At 46.2% G+C, this 6,472-nt stretch overlaps 1 protein-coding gene across 39 annotated transcripts in view; it reads left to right on the top strand.

Moving 5' to 3' along the window:
- The window catches only part of CLASP2 (cytoplasmic linker associated protein 2), a 167,625-nt gene extending 165,995 nt beyond the window's left edge, over nucleotides 1-1,630 (top strand). For all 39 annotated transcript variants that reach the window (XM_040479605.1, XM_040479613.1, XM_040479608.1 and 36 more), the window contains one exon: nucleotides 13-1,630. The gene's annotated coding sequence lies outside the window, so the exon portion shown is untranslated. The remainder of the gene's footprint in view (nucleotides 1-12) is intronic.
- The last annotated feature ends 4,842 nt before the right edge of the window (nucleotides 1,631-6,472 follow it).

A 6,472-nucleotide genomic window follows, 5' to 3' on the forward strand; every position in this document is an offset into this window, starting at 1 on the left:
GAAGCGGGCCAGGCCGCCCCGACCCGGGACGGGCAGACCACCCCTCAGCAGCGAGAGGAAGTACTCAAACGCATCTTTCGGAACGCCCCATCTTTTCCCGGCTTTAGTTTTTTGTTTCGTTTTGTATTTTCTGTAACAGAGGGCTCTCCTCAGTCTGCATGTAACTTTTATGATAGTTATTCCAAATTCAAGAAGAAGCAGTATTAACATCAGTGGATCGATACAGAGTAATTTTTAATCGAATTCATCATTTCACATGTTTGTACTTGTCTTCCCATTAACCTTTGCCAGTGTTATGATTGTATACATTTTTTTTAAATGCTGGTGAAAGAGGAATGCTTAAAGCTTTAAAAGTTTAACAGTCTAAAACATTTTTTTGCCTCTATTCAAATGCAGAATACTATTTTTATTGCTACTTGGAGTTTCGTTCTGTATCATGTCCTATGCTAGAAATACTGAAATGATGTGAAACGAAGCAGGACTGATTTGAACCACAGCTGGACTCTGTCGACGTGACGGTGACACGTGTCGTTAGTCGCAACTTCTTTGGGGTGACCGTAGCGTAAAGCGACGTCCTCAGAGAGAGTGCCACAGAATCAGCCAGTTCTGTGATGCCGATTCCGCGTGTTGGCTCTCGATCTTGCCGCCTCGCCTAAAACCGTGTCCCCCCCTGCGGCCCCTTAAGAAAGCTGCACCAGATCATCTGCCTGTTGTTTTCTAGATGCTTATTAAAATAGAAGGTTTTCTTGCAGGGTTTCTGGTTTGTTTTTCGTTGTTGTGAATGATGCTTTTTTCGTATTTATTAATATCAAATTCACTTACGAATAAACTTGATAATGGAAAGAGAGAAGAAAATCCAGTGCATGTGCGTCTTGACCGTCTTCTGTTTCTCATTAAAAAACAAACTTATTAATCACTGAGACGCGCGAGTCAACCAGCACCTTTTCTTTAAATGGTGGCACCTGGTTTCCTTTGACCGTGAAATTGTCTTACTTGAAAACGTTGATCCTGACGAGAGAGAAGGTGGCACGAGGCTATTATCTCTGTAACGGACTCAAATTCTCTACCTCTTCAGGGCTGATCCTTTTAACTGAGCTGCTGCCTACAGTGTCTTTTGGAAAACTACTTCAAGGGTGATTTTCTGTTACATTTTAACACATTGTTTTAATCACCTTTCGCTACACCTGTTCTTTTCCTGTGCAGCCGACTTGCAAAACTTACCAGTTTGGTGCAAAGCAAATGAGATCACTTGGAACCGGGACACTAATGATTTCTCATCTTGACTTTTTTTTTTTTTTTTTAATCCTAACATGAAGTGAATTTGACTGGAAAGGCAAATAGCAGTTTGCTATTGTTACAGAGTGATCTGTACTTTCTTTGTTTAACTGAAAAACATGTAGAAATGTATGTAAAGAATTTAAGACAAAAGTACTGGATGGATGGTTTGCCATGGGCTTTTCCCTTTGTTTCTGTTCTAGCAGCAGGAAAATAGTTTCTCTATATCCCCGCCCCTTTACCTGTAACAATTTTGTTTTCTACTGTTAATTACATTGTGTATTTATAGTTCTATGCTTACTGTTGTGCATATACTGGCAATAAAACTGTACATAACATTACTTGAAAAAATTAACAATGTACATCGGTTGTTTTTCGGTCTCACTGTGTGACGAGTCATTTGGCTCCTAACTAGGTCTTGAAAAATATTTTGAAGGTCCTGTATCAGTGGTATTCTCACGAATTTTATAAGTGCATCTGAGGAGAAAAGATTTGTCAGGAGTAGCATCCACAAAATTATATAGCTGTATCTGCATGTCTAGAACATCGCTTATCTTTAGGAAGAAAAGGCATTTTAAACACTGAATTCTTCTCAGTGATGTGTTTTGTTCCATAACCTTTGGTATGTCTTATAATCGTTTTTAATTTTTTTTTTCAACGTTTATTTATTTTTGGGACAGAGAGAGACAGAGCATGAACGGGGGAGGGGCAGAGAGAGAGGGAGACACAGAATCGGAAACAGGCTCCAGGCTCTGAGCCATCAGCCCAGAGCCTGATGCGGGGCTCGAACTCCCGGACCGCGAGATCGTGACCTGGCTGAAGTCAGACTGCGCCACCCAGGCGCCCCGTCTTATAATCGTTTTTAATCTAACAATTTAATTTTGACCTCTGCTTTAAGATACTGCTTTAACTACCATTGACGACTCGGTAGTGTGACGTGAGCTGAATAATAACTCTGCCTGAAAACTTAGATCAAGGACCTGGCGTCTAAAGGCAGGTGTTCAAATGAATGAACTGAGCGATGAAAGAGGATGGTTTAATGTGACTAAGTGAAAGCTAATATATAAACACATGAAAAAAGTCATATTTAAGTTCTATAATTTCAGGGGCACCCGGCTGGCTTCGTCGATAGAGCATGCAGCTCTTGATCTTGGGGTCTAAAGTTCGAGCCCCATATTGGGTGTAGAGATTACTTTAAGAAATAACAAAAAATATATAAAAATTAAAAATATATATATACACACACACACACGTGAAAAACAAAATTGTATAGTTTCAGTTAATGAGGCTTTAGGAAAGTTATTATTGACTATTCAAATTTGTTCATCCCAGAAACACATTTAGATGTCAACTGTTAAAGAATGGTGGTAAGCTCCTGGTTAAATTTCTTCTCTCTGCTTTTCTCCCTAACCATTATTAGTATCATTCCTTTACTGCACTGCTCAGAACTAATTAAGAGCTCATAATTCCAAATTATAAGCCATGTTTGTTTCTTGTGTTTTCAAAATCTGTAATAGGTTTTCAAGTAACATGTGGATTGAACCTGAGGTTTCAAATTTAGAGTGTGTTTACTGCATTCTTTCATAGTCTATCTATCTTACATCTATCTAACTTTGGGTCAGAATGACTTTTCACCAAATATGTCTCACAGTAAAACACTGGAAACGTATCAGGCCAGATCTGTTTGTAGATTCAGATGTATCGTCATTGTTAATTTAGAATAACATTTACAGTCCATAGAAACGAGGATTGGCATAATACATGTGGGCTCTGTTAAACTTTGAGATCTTTGCTTCCTGTGTTGTTTAGGTTTGTTTCATTGCGATCAGTCAAGTACAGTTTTACAGCTATGCAAAAGAAAGAAGCTTTAAAAAGCTCTTAAAAAGTTACCCATCTCTGTAGAGTAGCAATAAATTATATAGATACTTAAAACAACAATAGAACAGACCCATGAAACCAGGAAGTGGTCTTTTGAAAAAATTAATAAAATCGATAAACCTCTAGACAAACTTACCAAGAAAAAAGAAAGGACTCAATAAAATTACAAGTGAGAGAAGAGAAATGACACCACAGAAATAGAGTGTGAAAAACTACACGCCAACAAATCGGACAACCTACAAGAAATGGTTAGATGCCTAGAAGCATAACCCACCCCAAGTGAGGCAGGAAGAAGTGGAAAAAATTGAACAGACTGAAAGCCAGCAAAGAAATTGAATCAGTAATCAAAAAACTCCTAACAAAAGTGCAGGACCAGATGACTTCACAGGTGAATTCTACCAAACATTTCAAGCATAGTAACTATTTTCGAACTATTCCAAAAAAAAAAAAAAAAAAAAAAATTGGAAAAGGAGGGAAATTTTTCAAAATTAATTGTGAGGCCAGCGTTACCCTGATACCAAAGCCAGGTGAAGACACCACTAAAAAGAATTACAGTCCAGTATCCCTGCTGAACATAGATGCAAAAATTCTCAACAAAATACTAGGAAACTGAATTCAATACGTTAAAAAAAAAAAAAAAAATTCAGTCACCACGGGGGGCACCTGGCTGGCTCCGCGGGGCATGTGGCTTTTGATCTCAGGTAATGAATTCAAGCCCCGGGTTGGACATGGGGCCTACTGTCAAAAAGCAATGGTGGGGCGCCTGGGGGGCTCAGTCGGTTGGGTGTCCGACTTCGGCTCGGGTCACGATCTCGCGTGATCTCGCGTGAGTTCGGGCCCCGCGTCGGGCTCTGTGCTGACGGCTCGAGCCTGGAGCTGCTTCCGATTCCGTGTCCCCCTCTCTCTCTGCCCCTCCCCTGCTCGTGCTCTGTCTCTCTCCCACTCTCAAAAATAACCATTAAAAAAAAAAAAAGCCTCTGCTTCAATTGTCCGGCGGTTTACGGGCTCCTCCTTGGATGCTTTCCAGCTGGCAGCTCTTTGTTTCAGGACACGTCCTCCTAGGAAATCTAGGAGCAGGTTCGTTACCTGCCGTCCTGGAAATTCCAGGAGTACGTCCGAGGTCGCCCGGCTTGTGGTCGCGAAAGGTGTGCGGCATCATCGCAGTGACACGGCCTTTGGCCCCACAGGAGCCTCGCTGGAGGCCTAAGGGCCACACAAAGAGTGTGACTGCGTTGTCTTGGAAAAGCCCTTGCTCAGCGACGGCTCGGATGCCCGGGAGGGAAAGGCGGAGAGTGTCCTGGGCCCTAAGAGCGTCGCACTGGGGAAGCAGGCGAAAGCCTTTCCCGCCTGTCGCCGAAGGGAAAGGAGACATAAGGCAAGCGTAGCACCTGAGATGGTGACAAGGGCTAAGCGGGCAAGAGGTCGGGGAAGGGGGGCTGTAAGAGGGGAGGGTGGGCTCCCCGCTCACGAGGACTGGCCAGGGCAGCCCTCCCCGAGAAGGAGGCCGAGCAAACAGGTGCGGGTTTGGGGCGGGGGGGGGGGGGCGGGAGAGGAAGGGCTCCCCAACACCCCCGACTTGTCTGTGCCCCAGATCCGGGGCCCGCGCCTCTTGCGCCCCATGCGGCCAAGGGGCCCCGCAGGTGTTACCGACTTGAGGATGTTGCTGGGGGGGGGGGGGGGGCCGGGACCACCCAGGTGGGCCCGAGGTCATCAGTGTCCTTGTCCGCGAAGGAGGGAGGCGGGAGGGGCAGAGGGGGAGCAGACGTCGTCCGAGCCGGGCGAGCGCCCCCCGGGGCCTGCCAAGGGCGAAGGGACGGGTCCCCGCCCCCAGGACCTCGCTGAAGTCGCCGCGGGGCTTCGGCCCTCCCGAAGTGGCGACGCGACACGTCCTGCCGGTTTTCGTCCGCCCGGGGGTCGGTCGCGGCGCGCTGGACACGGAGTCCGGCCGCTCACGTTGCCCCCCCCCCCCGCGGCGACCGTCCCCCGCCCGGATCGTGGTGGCCTCCGCCAACAGCCGTTCAGTCCGCATCTACGCTCCAGCGCCACGCAGGCGGGCCGCGGCTCGCCTCTACGGACACGGTGGGCCCCACGGTCCCCCACCGGGCACTTGGCATCTGACTCGAAGATAAAGAGCGAGCAGGGACGATCACAAGGCAGACTTCGAGTGGCTGGGCCTGGAGGAGGCCAGCGACCCTCCTACCTGTGTTCTGCACGGCCGGCCGGCTCAGCTGTCGCAAGGGAGCCTGGAACCTGGACCGCATTTGCGGGCCCGCCGAAAGAAAATTGCTTTGGCAAAAAAACCGCTCTCCCACAGTCCGCCTTTCTGGCCTCCACATGTCTGTGCACCCCTCTGCCCCCCCCCCCCCAGTACTGTGACTCTTTGGGTAAGGGATATAGCCTACTCAGTCCACACCCCACCCCAAGTCCAAATGTCCAGTGACGTGAAATCCTCTCCATCGGGTCTGGCTGTTAAAGGAAATCAGAGTAAGTCACCCCCGAAACAGAGAATGCAAAGAGTCTCCTGAGAGTTTTGAAACGGCCAAGCCTTAAAGTAACTTATGTGAAGGGAAGCTGGATGTACATTATATGGGAACTCTCTGTACTCCCCTCGATTTTTCTGTAAAGAAACTGGTCTAAAAGAAATAAGCCTGTTAGGAAACAGATAATGGAGGCGGGGGCGGGGGTGGGTTTCGGGGCGCCTGGGTGGCTCAGTCAGTTGAGTGTCTGACTTCGGCTCAGGTCATAATCTCACGGTTCATGAGTTCGAGCCCTGCATCAGGCTCCACGCTGACGACACAGAGCCTGTTGGGATTCTCATTCTCTCTGTCTCTCCCTCTCTCTCCCTCCCTCCCCCACTTGTGCTTTCTCTCTCAAAATAAACAAATGTGAAAACAAAACAAAACAAAACAAAACCGATGGGAGGTGGGGGGACTGCTCTAAAGAGACTCAAGAAACTGAAAAAGAAATGTTGCTGTGGTCCTTGGTTGAACCCAGATTCGAAAAAAGCTATAATAAACAATGCAGGGACAGATGGAGAGGCTGGGAAATGAATGGACTATTAGATACTACTATTGAATTTCTTGGATGTAATAATGACATTAGAATCATGATAGAGCGTTTCTGTCCTCTCAGAGCGCATTTTGAAGAATTTAGGCCTGAGATACCTTGAAAGCTACCACTTAGCTTCACGTGATTAAACACCGAAGTAGGGAGAGAAATGAATAAAATATTAACAATAATAAAATATGTGACTAAAGAATATATAGTTGGTGGTTTTTCTGTTCCTTTAGCTTTTATGTAGGTTAAAAAAATTAAATGC

Source organism: Herpailurus yagouaroundi, unplaced genomic scaffold, assembly GCF_014898765.1.
Source record: "Herpailurus yagouaroundi ecotype Mexico unplaced genomic scaffold, PumYag 159, whole genome shotgun sequence".
In the NCBI taxonomy this organism is placed as follows: domain Eukaryota; kingdom Metazoa; phylum Chordata; class Mammalia; order Carnivora; family Felidae; genus Herpailurus; species Herpailurus yagouaroundi.